Here is a 14,758-nt window from a genome sequence, read left to right as displayed (position 1 = left end):
CACAATGTATTCATCTATTCTAAGCGATGAACAGTTTATGAGGTATGAGCCTAATTAGTCGCGGACTTCAGCTGTAGTAGATACAAAGGGAGGGGGGAGGTCAAAAGACAAACAAAATCTTTACATTATCAAGTAGGGTGAATGCAAGTAAAGATAAGAAAAAAACGCTTCTCCAGAGATTTAAGAAAAGTTTCCCTTTCAGGGGGAAAGTTTAACAGAACAGTTACATAGCAACTTGGTTCTCTGATCCAGAAACTGATTAAGAAAGCTATTAGACATGCATATTTTATGTGAATAGAGCTATCTACGTGGCATAGATCCTCCTCTGCGAAGCTCTCGTGGAATCCTGCCAATGAATGAGCAGCCAAGTTATCAGCAGCCACATATATCACAGTGCCTCTGACACATGCTCCTAACTTCTCAACATATAGGCCATGTTGCTCTAAATAAACAAGATCTTGGATCAGAGGATGGAGAATTTCAGCATAGCCATACTCTTTTACAACCGTGGCTTTACATAAAAGAGCTAGCTGAATAGACGTTTCAGATGTTCCTGAGGGGTTGGACACTTCAAATTCATCTGTGTAAAGTGCAACAGCAATTTTGAACTCCTCTCCTTTAAGGAGGTCATTTTCTTTACAGTATTAACCATTTCTGTATGTACTGTACTCATGTGGCACATGCTGTTGTACTGGAAGAGCTTTGTCCAAAATGTCTGCCCTGTTCAACATTTTTTGTAGCATTGCATTAAGAGGAACATACACAGCACTGGAGTTTTTCCCCTCTCAATAATATACTCCACTGGCATAACCACTGTAAAGTTTTTGGTCATATGTTGCTCTTCTTTTAGTGGTTAAGGGGCCATCCTTGCCACAAAATTTTGTTATGACATTGCTCTCTGAGACAGCCCTGACGAGTTCTCTCACAGTTGACTCATCCACATCTGTGTGTTGTTTCAGAATGTCTCTGACTGAATTGTGCAGCAGTGGCTGAGACATTTCACACAACTGTACTAACTGTTGTATGACTTCTTGTACAGAGCTTTCAGGAATATGAAGAACAGTTTGCATCTTTAAAAAGAGTTGCTAAGTTGTGCTCTAACTGCTTACTTAGATCATAAAGCTCATCGTTGCTGGGACCCTCACTGTGTTCTGGATCAAGCATGTCATTCTGAAGCACATGCTCTTCTTGAGCCATTTCTTCAGTCAGACTCCCTGAGACTATTTCTGGCTTAAACATTTTCCAGTTGTCTGTTCTGTGGCCTTTACTCATATGTGCATTAAATGTGGAGTACACATTAGTATGAAAGGTACATCTTTTGTATGGACAGTGGACTCTATGACTTTTAAGTGTGTTCTTTGTAAGTGAAAGAAAAAAAACTGCTTCTATGCAGGATGCTGAAAAATCACATAACTGACAATGAAAGGCAGTTTTGCATGGTTGTATATCATCTGCTTTCTGATGAAGCTTAGATAAGTGGACTTTAAGTGCATTAATAGAGTTGAATGTGCACAAACATTCCTGGTGTAAGCAAGGAAAAGGTACAGTTCTACCATAGCTTCCATGTTTTAATCTGTAATGTTTTAACAAGTAACCTCTTTTGTCACATATGAACTCACAATACTTGCAGTTCCACTGCATCTTTGCAAAACAGAAACTAAAACCTTTAGCCGAACACACATTAACTACAAAAGTTCACTAGTATCTGCTGTTGACCTTGTTCTTTTAAAACATTACTAAGTTACAGCTGTACTACAACGATAAGTCACTTATCCTATCAAACAATCACAAGTACAAGACGGAACATTAGAAATGACCACACGCACGTATTAAAGATATCAAATGTGACGGACGGAAGCACCAACTTGGATATTAATGTGCAACGCTATCTCATTAGGTCAACAGCGGCTCGGCAGAAAAGTCAACTTGAACGCTAAAGTTTCAGCTTAATAGTGACTCGACAGAAAAATTAGCTTCAGCGCTAACGTTTTAGCTTAACAGTGGCTCGACAGAAAAGTTAACTCTGAGAAAGATAGCTACGAGAGTATATTTCCACACTCACCTTCTACTTGGTATGAAGTCACGTTTCAAAATCCCCCAGTCCCAGACAGTTTAAGCGCGCGGCAGCCACACGACGGTTGACACTGCCCACAGCCAATTCAAATGAGCCCCTCCCCCCTGCTACCGCACCCCTCGCAGAAACATAACATACCAGGTAATGTCTACTGAAAAAGATAATTGTATTGCACATTTCACTTAAATATTGCATTCAACGAATTGTAATTAGTAATGAGAGCAACTTTTTGCAAAACATAAAAGAATAATTTATGACCACTAAATAGTTTAATTAAAACTAAAGTCCGGGTTTACAGTGTATAACGCATATGCTCAATATTGCACGCAGGCAACCACACTTCGCATTTTCTTCAGAAAATGCACACAGATGTAGATTCATCTATTCATTTTCATTCCTTTAAAGTCATACATTGATATCTTCTTTATGGTTACCACCTGTCCCGGTTTTGCCGGGATTGTCCTATTTTTTTTTTTTTTTGAGCGATTGTCCCGGAAAATTAATAATCTTTCCCGGGACACGAATTGTTCCGGTTTTTTTTTTTTTTTTTTTTTGAAAATGTACTTCTAATTTAGAATTTCATAGTTTCAAATAAAAGCTCATTTGGTTTCCTTCTACTGATACTCTGTTTTCTTCCTGGTTATGTTTATACATCCCATCCTGTGCCCGTAAACGGGTAAAACACAGCGACGATAATATACTTTTGATTCGTAGCGGAAATACGAAAGCTTACCTTATTGCCTAACAACTGCATCCACATCCACGACACCACCGTGAGTTCAGTTGCTAGCTAGAGGTATTTATTATTATTATTATTATTATTATTATTATTATTATGATTATTTTAAACTTTCTATTTATTTTGTCGGTTTTGTGACGAGGAGGACGACAAACAAAATCGGACGAGCCACCAGCGTCAAAGAAAAACAATTTACAATGTACAACTCAGACTGGTCGAAAAGAGAGAACTTTTCTGAATGGGTAAGGCCCACCCAAGAAGACCCCTTCTTCACCACCTGGGTTTTGTGTCCAGCCAAAATTTCAGTTAAATATGAAGGAAAAACAGCCCTGGAAATCATGCAATAACAAAGAAGCACCAGAGTTTTGTATTAAGCAAACGCAAAAAAAATCTAGTCATTTTAACATTTATGACAAAAAAAGGTTCACCAGAGGAAGACAGGATAGCAATAGCAGAGCTTAGCAGTGTGTACCACGGAGTGCTTCACGGCCAGAGCTACTTATCTACGGATTGTGGCGATAAAGTAAGTGCAAAAAAGAGGTGAGAAATGTCAGTGTTAGGTTGCCCAAGTTCATTAAGTTAAATAATCCTGGTTCTTTATAATCTATTATAATACATCTAATCATGTTTTCATTTCTAAAGGGAGTATACCTTTGGACATATGATTAGATTTTATAGTAGATTATAATCAGACAGTATATGTTTACACGTTAGAGTAAAAAAATCTATTTAATGTATAAAGGGACAGCAGCAGACAAAGGAGTCCAGGGTGAGTGCTACTGCGTCAGGACAAATATAGGTCCAAGTTTCCCGGTTTTTCACAAACCAAAGGTGGCAAGCCTAATCTTCTTGCTTCATAACATTTCACAATTGAGTATTCAGATAAAATTAATTAAAAATAACACGTAATACTTTAAACACTGGGTCATGCCTCTTCCTCTGCACAGAACCTAGACGTGTAGGGGAGAACGGGGTAAATTGTCACATTGTTCATACCTCCACCAGAGGGGGCGCTGTCTCAAAAATCGAATAGCTACTTTGTGTGACAACATGTTCTATAGTACATTTCCTGTTCACAGTTGGTCAACGTCACTCTATTCTGAGGTGAGCACAATTTTCTTATTTTTCACCTTCAAAAGTAAAAAAATGACACTTTACATTTTATGTAATAAAACTTTGTTAGGTATGAATGTTCAGAATAATATTTTTGTACTGAGTAGAGGAGAAATTAAAGTGTCTTTTCATACTTTAGCTGCAGTTCTGTGTTGAGCTAACCTTGAGATTTACGCAAGATTAGAACACGTCAGTTTGTGACAACTTGCCCCAGTATAAATCGCACATAGAACATGCTCAAAAAACACTGTGATATTGTGATATTTTGAAGGAAGGAGTTGAAGGAAGGAAGGACAGAATAGAATAATAGAATAGATAAACTTTATTAATCCCCAGAGAGAGAAACTTCAGAGGGAAGGAAGGAAGGAAGATGGTTAGAAATTATGAAAGAAAGACAGAGAATGGCAGCACACCACCTGATATCATGTTAAAGGCAGTGAGGCAGGTGAAGTTGCAAAATAAATCAATTAGGAGTACAGCAAGGGATTTTGGCATAAATTACCGTACTCTGACTCGGTATTGTCAAAAGTTTCCTACAGAAGACATAGAAAGTCAGGCAGCCGTGCCAACAACAGTGGTTGGTTATAAAAAGCCATGGCAGGTCTTTCCACCTGATTTGGAGATGCAGCTTTTTCATTATATTGCTAGGTCAGCTGATATTTATTTCGGTCTGTCGCCAAGTGAGGTCAGAAGACTTGCCTACCAGTTTGCTGTGGCACACCAGCTGAAGTTCACTCCAATGTGGGCAGAAAAAGAAAAGGCCAGCTCGGAGTGGTTTACAGCCTTCTTAAAGCGGCACCCAACGCTGTTGCTGAGAAAGCCAGAGGCGACTAGCCTTGCCAGGTCAAGTAGCTTTAACAGGGGAAATGTTAATGCTTTCTTCGACAATTTAGCAGAAGTGCTACAGAGACATCAGTTTGGACCAGGAGACTTATGGAATGTTGATGAAACTGGGGTGACCACTGTACATAAACCTGACAAAGTGGTGGCCAGACACAGATTCAAACAGGTGGGATCACTGACCTCCGCTGAAAGGGGAAGCCTCATCACACTGGCCTGTGCTGTCTCAGCCACAGGGAATAGTATACCACCATATTTTATATTCCCCTGTGTCCACTTCAAAGAGCACTTCCTGATCAATGGACCACCTGGCAGCAAAGGAGGGGCAAATCCCTCTGGTTGGATGAAAGATGTGCACTTTGTTGACTTCATGAAACATTTTGTGGAGCATATAAAGTGCTCAAAGGCGAAGTCCTGTTTGCTCCTTTTGGATAACCACGAGTCTCATCTGTCCATAGATGCACTCAATTATGCCAAAGAAAACGGCATAATTATGCTGTCATTTCCACCCCACTGCTCTCATCGCCTTCAACCCTTAGACCCTAAAGAGGCACATCAACACCGCGTGTGATGCCTGGATGAGGAACAATCCCGGGAAAACAATGTCAATTTATGACATTCCCAGAATTGTAGCAATCGCCTATCCTCTGGCTGCAAATCCCTTGAACATCCAGGCTGGCTTTAGGGTGGCTGGGGTACAAGTCTACAACAGGGATGTATTTTTGGAAACTGAGTTTGCACCATCCTATGTTACAGATCACCCCAGTCAGAATCCAGCCATGCCGAGCCCCAGCACCAACCCAGCCATGCCAGGGCCCAGCACCAACCTGACAGGCCCCAGCACCAACCTGCCAGGCACCAGCACCAACTCAGCCATGCCAGGCTCCAGCACCAACTCAGCCCTGCCAGGCCCCAGCACCAACTCAGCCCTTCCTGCCACAAGCTCAGACGCAAACCTGCCAAGTTCATATGGTAGCATCAGCTCACCCTTGCCCAGCAACATCAGTGCTGACAAAAGTCGACCAACTCCAGAAGACATCTGGCCCTATCTAAAAGCTGGCCCCTGAAAAACAACTTCTAAAGGAAGAAAACGGTGCAAAACAGCAGTTCTAACCAACACACCAGTGAAGCAGGCACTAAAAATGGAAAAGAATAAGGCAAAATTTAGTAAAAGTCTGTTTCACAAGAAAGGGAAACAAAGCGGGGAGTCAAAATCTGAATATGTAAACAAGAAGGCAGCTAAAAAGAGAAAAATCATAGACAAGTCATCATCAGATGAAGAGGAGTGTTTCTGCCTCGCCTGTGGAGCCATTTTCAAACAGCCGCCCAAAGGAGATTTGGGTGCAGTGTGTGAGGTGCAACAAATGGGCCCATGATGCTTGCACCTAAGGCGAGGCAATTTATGTGTGCCAGAACTGTAACTCTGAAGATGAGTCTGATTAGTCAGATACGGATGCTGTTTGTTGTTATTTACAGATGATTGTTTGTTGTTTTGAGTTCTTTAATGATGTTGAATTTGGTTTTGTATTTGAAATATGTTGTTTGTTGTTATTTACAGATGATTGTTGTTGTGAGTTCTTTCATGATGTTAAATTGGGTTTTGTATTTGAAATTTAAAAAATCAATATTCACAATTAAGTAGGCTAGTTATGTTTTTATTTGTTGATAATCCAATGTGACAACTTACCCGCTGATGGGGCAGGTTGTCACAAGTGTTTCACTTCAGCGTTTGAAGGAAGGGGGAGAGAGACGGCAAGCCCAATGCACACAAATTCATGACTTCACTTCCACGTTTAAAATATATGTATTTTTAAACTGCTGTATCTCCGAAATTCACACGTACCGTCAATAATGCACACAGAACAAATAAACAAAAATCATTCTCCAGGAAAATTATTCTCATTTACCAACATCCAGAGGTCACCTGAATTCACTATGCATGTACAAGACTCTGGGGGGTTAAATGATAGAGGTAGTATTCATCAAAAGGTATCATTGGTTATCTATACAGTGTCCTCCCTCTTAGCTAGGGTCCACTGGTCATCTAAGGTCCTGTGTTAATGTCCTTGAAGGATGTTTCAGGAAAGAAATGTACATGCTGGAAAAAATTTTAATTTTTAGAGGAGCCTTTGACCTCTCTGAGCAGTCACATTCAAGACAATAACTTTTATATATTTTAGGGGTCTTTCTTCCCTTTAACGGGGCTTTTCTTACTGCTACACATACTGCAGGTACTTTTTATAATACAGGTTAATAAATTGTTCCATAAAGTTCAAATATCCTCACAGCTTATAAGCTGTCATTGTGTAAATGTATGTAGTTTATTTTGTAAATGTTTCCTCAAAACCTGGCATTTCAATACATACATTTATTCAGGTGATATGGTTGGTACATTTTATACATCACAAAAGAATTCTCAGAATTTGTGTATTCCAATTTTTTCCACAAGAAGGAGCTCCCCACCTACTAATGATGCATGCAATATAAATATTACTCTGTGCCCTTCGCAATCATGTATCAGACACTGATATCTAAGAAATAGCCATCCATATTAAAAAAAAAGTTCTTAAGATATATTCACATGGGACTTGCATGTTGAAGTATCAACTGTTCCTACACAATACGGCTAGAGCATACAAGGTTTTATGCTTCAAAGACATTTTTTAACAATAAAAATGTTTTATTTTTCCTGTCTTCCTTTTGGCATCCATGTGTTTCATTGGATCCTTGCAGAGAAGGAGAGCATCGTAAATTATAACCTTTAACCTTATTATTATCTTAATGATGAGCTAATTACCATTATTGTTATTTAAATTATGAGCATATTACTTTTAGAATTGTATAAATCATGACATTATTTTATTAGCTAAATTGTGAGCTTGTTACTGCCATGTGTGTTTTTTTCATGTAGCAACATTTCCTTCACAATTTTAGGTGCAAAGCTTATGCATACCAAGGTTTTTACAAATTGGCCTGATTTTTGGTAATATGATTACATCAAATTCTCAAATTTCTGCTAAGGTAAACAATATGGTTGCTAGGGACACACCCACCTTTGATGAGTGTTGGGTCACATGACCCAAAGCACCAAATCAGGTCTATTCAGGCTATTGGTCAAATGGTGACCGAGTGGTAAGACTTTGAAAAATGAACTGAAGTGAACAGGAGAATGGAGGGAGGAGTGAACGACAAGAAAATGAGTGCCGGTCAGCATGGCTTTCAATGAGTGTTGGGTGATTTGACCTGAGGCCGCATATGTGGTACGGTGGCTGTTGGGCCAAAGGTGACTGCAAAGTATGACCTTAAAAATGAACTGAGGTGAATGGGAGGATGGAGGGATGAGTGAACGACAAGAAGAAGAGTGCCGGTCAGTATGGCTTTCAATGAGTGTTGGGTGATTTGACCCGAGGCAGCATGTGGTACGGTGGCTGACGAGCCAAAGGTGACCAAGCGGTAAGACTTTGAAAAATGAATTGAAGTCAATGGGAGGATGGAGGGATGAATAAACGAGTAAAAGATGAGTGCAAAATTTGGTGGAAGAAGAAGAATAAACCTATCGGATAATAATAGTTTGTTTACACTGCTTCGCATTGCAATCATACTAATAAAACTATCGGATAACAATAGTTTGCTTGCACTGCTTCGCATTGCAGTCACACTAATTAGCAGTCTGTTACTCATTTTGGGTGTGGTTGCCAGCTGGGTACATGGGCATCTCTTGTTCATTGGTGGCCTAATGGCTTGTGGATGTTGAACATGCTAATGGCATGCCAACAACTAGATGTCTTAGCAGTACAGCTGATTCCTGCCTAAGATCTAGGGGCAGGCAGAAGTCTCAAAGCAGACAACCTTGATTGGTGATTGGATGGGGATAGACATGTGCCAGTTAGAGCCAGCCCTCACAGTTTTTAAGGGGAATAAAAGACAAGCAAGCAGAGAGGCAGCAACATGGACAAGAATGTTTGCTAGTTGTAAGCTATAGCAGCATAACTACTAGGATAGAAGCAGAGAATTTGCGAAGTCATAAAAAAGAGTACTAAAATCAACCCATCACATCATTGTAAGCCAACCAACTATTTTCCAACTCTGCATCTAGACTACAGTTCATTTTAACAGACTAAATAGATGGGTTTTTAGCCTAGACTTAAGTATTGAGAGCAAGACTGACTCCTGAATGTGCTTGGGCAGATTATCCCACAAGAGGGGGGCTCTGTAGGAGAAGGCTGTACCACCTGCTGAACTGGCTGATATGTTAGGAAGTACCAGTTAGCTAGTATGTTGTGTGGGCTGATAAGGATGAAGCAGTTCTGTGAGTGTTGTGGTGCAAGCATCAATAATGGCACATCAGATCATACTGCTCAGATATTTATGAGGGTGATGGCATGAGGAAAGAAACTGCTCCTGTGTCTGGTGGTTTTGGTGTACATGGTTCTGTAGCGCCTGCCAGAGGGGAGGAGTTTAAAAAGGTTGTGTCCAGGGTGTGAGGAATCTGTAATGATTTTTCCTGCCTGTTTCCTGGTTCTTGAAGAGTACAAGTCCTGGAGGGTGGGCAGGGGAGCACCAATGAGTTTTTTCTGCTGTCCTTACTGTTATTGATTATTTTACTCGTTACTCCTTTTGAAAAGTAACTTCACTACTCATTACTTTACTTTTGAGTTAGTCTCTAAAACTACAGATCCCCCAATTAACCACATAAAAATCCAAGAACAAGCATAACAGTCCTTTCATTACTTTATTTTCAATGCAATAGCCTACTGCAAAGTATGAACACAGTTAAAGGCATAACTTAACAGCCTGTCATTAGAAAACAGTGTGGCCAATACTGGTTGGAATAGCCTACAAAGTAAAAATGATACATCAGATATAGGCTACATGGTGAAAATGATATATTAAACCTATGAGATTTAAAAACAGGCCTGTCTTTTGAGAGCATAAAGAACAGTGAGCAGAAGCCTGTTCTCACAAAGAAATGCCTCAAAATAAAATCCACAAATAAAATGGAGGTTATACAGAGGCAATCAGGTGGGTCAGCAAAACACTTTTACCAGGTAAGCTTTAAAGAAAATAATAGAAAATGCACAATGAAAAAGCTATGCAGAACACAAATTCACCAAATAATGACTTTGTTTAAGCTCAATTCATTTTGCTTTCTCACCCTTGAAATAGTGGTTGTATCTCATTCGCAAAAGTCTCTCAAATCTTTTGTCAGACAGCTTGTTCCTCCTTGGGGTGAGAACAAGACAACCCAGGCTGAAAAGCCTTTCAACAGGTGCACTTGATGGTGTTTGAGTGTTGTTGTTGAGTATTGTCTTGCGATGTCCTTAATCCTGGGGAACTGTCTGTGAACCTCCAGGTCTGATCCAGGTGATTTCAAGTATTCCATGACCTCTGTCTCCTCCTCTTGGAGGACTGGAGGGGGCAGGTCTCTGCTCTGCTGGCCTCACCTGTTGCTCCTCAGGGATCTGAGCACAACACTCTGCAATCAGCATTGTTTTAACAGTGTCTCTCCTCTCCTCATCTTTGAGCCAGCAAACCTTGAATCTGGGTAATGTGGCAGCAGCCATGAGAGCATCCTGTGTAAGATGGATGAAAATCTCACTTTGATTGCCTGTAATATGAAATATTACATTAGACAAGCATGCGATAGCATATTTTAGTAGTACCTGTTAGTAAATGTCCCGAATACCAAAACGTGTTTCGTTCCGACAGAGACACAGATTCGACGTTTGTAGGAAAAGACAGGAAGGTTTATTTGCACAGCCGGCCGTGGGAACATCAGCATTGAGCAGAAGTTCAACAAGTATAGCATTTCATTCTTTTTTATACAGTCACATTTACATGTGAGTTATAATGACCAGCGGGGGTGCTGTTTCTGATTGGTTTTGTGGAGCTGTACATAGCTAAACAGCTCCCTCACTAATTGGGTCTTTCTTGAGCCTTGTAACCTAATTGGCTCCGTAGAGTTCAAACTCAAACTTCAAACGGAAGTGAGGTCCATATATGGTCATGGGGAACCCCGTGTTCCGCAGACTGTTACCCTCAAGAGGCGCGGTTTGGCTCCGGTCGGATGTAGCAGCATCACTTTGTATTTGAATACACATCGCTTGTCTCCAGCGTTTGTATTCGAATACACATCGCGTGGCTCCGGATCAAATGCCGTGCCGTTCCACAAAACTGTCTCCTAACATACCCAATGTGACAAATGTCCAGGATTGGGGAGTAACAGAATACATGTAACAGTGTTACGTATTTAAAATACAAAATATGAGTAACTATTCCGTTGGTTACCATTTACAGTTATTTATTTACAGTCATTTAATTTCATTTATTTTTTTCATTTAATGTTTATTCAGTTGGAAAATCTATCCAATGATAGGCAACTTCAAGGTGTATCTCCCATATGCCCCTCACGAAAAAAAAAGAAGAAAAAAGCGTGCAGCCTGCCTGACTCACAAGACGAATGGAGAGTGAGACAGAAAGCAACCAGCACAACACGTTTATGTCATGTAGTATTCAGTAGTATGTCAGTAGGTATTATAAGGCAAAATCTGACCAAAACAAAAGTGGTGCAGCCCCTACCAAATTTCCATTTTTTTGGCATAATGGAGGAAATCATGGGACAACGGCCGCTGGCTACTGCAGAAAGTTATCCAAAGTATTTAGATTACGTTACTTACGTTACTTACCTTGAGTAATCTAACAGAATATGTTACAAATTACATTTTTTGTAATTTTGTAATTACACCCATCTATTATCTAAATATGTACATATATAATGCTTTTATATAATTTTATTATTTAATATGTACATATATGTTTACCTGTACAATGGCATCAGGAATGCCAGCTGTCATCCGGGAAAGGCCATTCTTCAGTGCAAGCATCTTGGACATAAGAATCTCCAGGTTGGTAGGAGGGTGCCACAGCAAGTGGCTTCAACACTGTACAATATTCTTTCAGGAACTGATACTCTCACTCAGTGATACCTTTAATCCCTTATATACAGTGGGGTCCAAAATTATTGGGACACTCACTTTTTTTTCTGAAAGCCCACAATATTTTTGCTGCATATTCCATCAGACATTGGGAAAGTCATATTTATGTCAATGTCAATTTCAGCTTCATCTTCTGTGACCATCCAACCTTGCTAGGTTTATATAGGCTTCAGTATGAGTGTTCAATTAGGGGGCAGGGCAACGTTCAATCAGGCCTAATTGAAGTGATGGTCATTTTTGTTCACTTGTCTGTACTCAATAAGTATGTAGGTACCTTTTAAAATTAAGTTAATGTCATGGAATTGTCAGTTTGTTTGGCAGAATTAATGTCATACATATTATTAAAATGTTGCAAATAAGGGTAGTCATCAGGCAATCGTGTGCCAACCACATAAAGAGATGTTTTGAAAATGTTAATAGTTGCCAAAACATGTAACTGTTTTTGCCACACCATAAATTAGGTTTGAGTGATAAAACTAATAGCTACATGGACACATCCACACTAAACCACAAAATGCCCAGGTGTCCCAATAATTTTGGACCCTAGTGTATACCTTACGTGTTCAACTCTGTGACTGGAATTGCTGTGATGCGAGACGAATGAGTTCCGTCAGGTTGTATTAGGTACAATGAGCATTCTTTTGGTCACTTCCTCCACCTCAACCTGGTCTGAGGCTACAGTGGAGCAGCTTGCTTTTGTCCAGAGCTTGCTTTTGTCCACTTCTGTAGAGTGCTTTCAAGTCTGTAAATCAAGTTTAGCGTATGTGATGCACATCGCAAGTGACGGGGGAGAGAAAATTGCCCATCTGTGGAAAACGCTTGACCAATATCTGTGAATGTCATTTCTTCATTAGGTAGCTCCTCATCAGAACCGGACCCATCAGTCTGAACAGGTTCATGCATTGTGAAGAAAATTACTCCCATTATCTGTGACACATGCAATGACTTTATGCGTCAGTCCATAAGCTGAATGAACTTGCTCAATTTCACTGGCTATTACATTGTACATATGTTGTCCTCTGACTCTTTTGCGCGCTATAGCGGCCTTTTTACACTTAAAATTACTGTGGTCAATCCAATGGCCGGTCATTCCAAGCCACCAAAAGTCTTTTTAAGGTCAGATTCCATATCACCAGAACATTTGTCCAAGTAACTTGAAAAAGTTTTCCTATCTGATGGCGACATGCTTTGAGTCATGGGTGTTTTGCTCAGTATTTGTCTGAAACACGGTGATTCTAGACACGGGAAGCATTTCCTCCACTATGTACCCCACTACCAGCCTGTTAATCTCTCCCTGTGTTACCTGCGCTCCCAGACTTGAATCAAGTTTAGCCTGTTTAGGTGGTGTTGTGGCACTCCGAGTCTCTCCCTCAGTGTGGGCATGGGGATCTTTCGCCACAACCTTTGTACAGCCATGTTGTCTTAATAGGTGCTTGGACAGGTTGCTCATCGAATTTGCAGTGGTAGAAAGGTGTTTCTCACCTGGGCATAGCTTACATTTCACAGAAATATTTTTGTCTTTCCGTCGAGTAAACTGAAAATAATGAGAGTATCTCCAATTATTGAAGCCTCCTGTCTCCTGCCTTCTTCCTTGTTAATTTCCTTTCTGATCTAATATCTGTAACTCAAATCGATCCCTACAGCTACTATACCTCTCAGCTCAGCCTCAGCATGCATGCGCTTCGCGTCTTGCCTGTAAAGCGCAGCCTCATTCGTCATGAGTTCGCATTTCTGACCAGTGGCAAAAAAATAAACACACTAGCACTCAGGACCGGAAATATCTGTTGTATAAGTTACATTTAAATATTCAGCAGCACAAAAAACATTCTGTTGACAAGGCGAGGGTAATGCAGGAAAGGATATTTCAATAATCCAGTAACTGTAATGTACTTACTGAAATTTGAACTGTAATGCATTACTTTACTTCATTATGCAGAAAAGTAATGAAATTACAGTAACACATTACTTTGTAACTCGTTACCCCCAACACTGGTCATAGCAGTCATGAAATCTTCTGCCCCTTTCAATAAGCCAGTTAATTCAAAATCAAATTATTCCTGCTCAAAGACCGCAGAGTTCAGCATCTACACTGTAAAACCCAAAAGGTAAGTTCATTCAAATGGTTTGAGTAAACTGATTACCTTAAACCATATGAGTAGGGGAAATTCATCTGTTTAACTGACATCAGACTGCTGATATATTAAGTTAAAGAAAAGCTTAAGTAACAGAAAAAAATTAATCAGTTTATCAGTAGTCTTTAAAACCAGTCTTTAACTGATCAACTTGCCATACTCAAATGGTTTGAGGTAATCAATTTCCTCAAGCCATTTGAGTAAACTTAACTTTTGGTTTTTACAGTGTATCAGTAATGTCAACAGAAGACAACGTTCAAATGACAGACAGGCTGCATGTATACAGCTGCATGTAACAAATCTCAAATTTATAATCTCACACAATGTGAAAGCATCTGTCATATGGTACTGATCATAATGGAGATCGTAGTTAACATGAGGCTGTTTCAATTACAAAATGAAATTTTTTTGGTGGAATGAATTGAATTGAATTTGTGTTAATTATTTACTTAATTGCTTACTTCAACCAACTTGATTGAGTTACAATTCCAGCAAGGTGAAAATATATCTAATCATAATTTTAGAAATTTATGCACTGTTTCTATTTGTTAGTATAGAAAGATCCATACCAAAGAGACCCAGCACATCACTGTACAGCTTGGTTCAACAACACTAACTCCGTCCAGGTCTGCAAGGAACCTGGGCGCAGTGATTGATGACTGGGTAAATTTACTGACCACATTGCATTGACTGCCAGATCATGCAGATTTGCGCTGCATAACATCAGGAAAATCAGGCCCTACCTATCTGAGTATGCTGCACAGCTCCTTGTCCAGGCTCTGGTCATCTCAAAAGTGGACTACTGCAGTGCTCTCTTGGCTGGCCTATCAACATGCACTGTTAAGCCTCTGCAGTTGACACACAA

This window comes from Megalops cyprinoides, chromosome 15, assembly GCF_013368585.1.
Source record: "Megalops cyprinoides isolate fMegCyp1 chromosome 15, fMegCyp1.pri, whole genome shotgun sequence".
Classification (NCBI taxonomy): Eukaryota; Metazoa; Chordata; class Actinopteri; order Elopiformes; family Megalopidae; genus Megalops; species Megalops cyprinoides.
The sequence above is the reverse complement of the archived record's forward strand: the minus strand, read 5'-3'. Positions refer to the sequence as shown.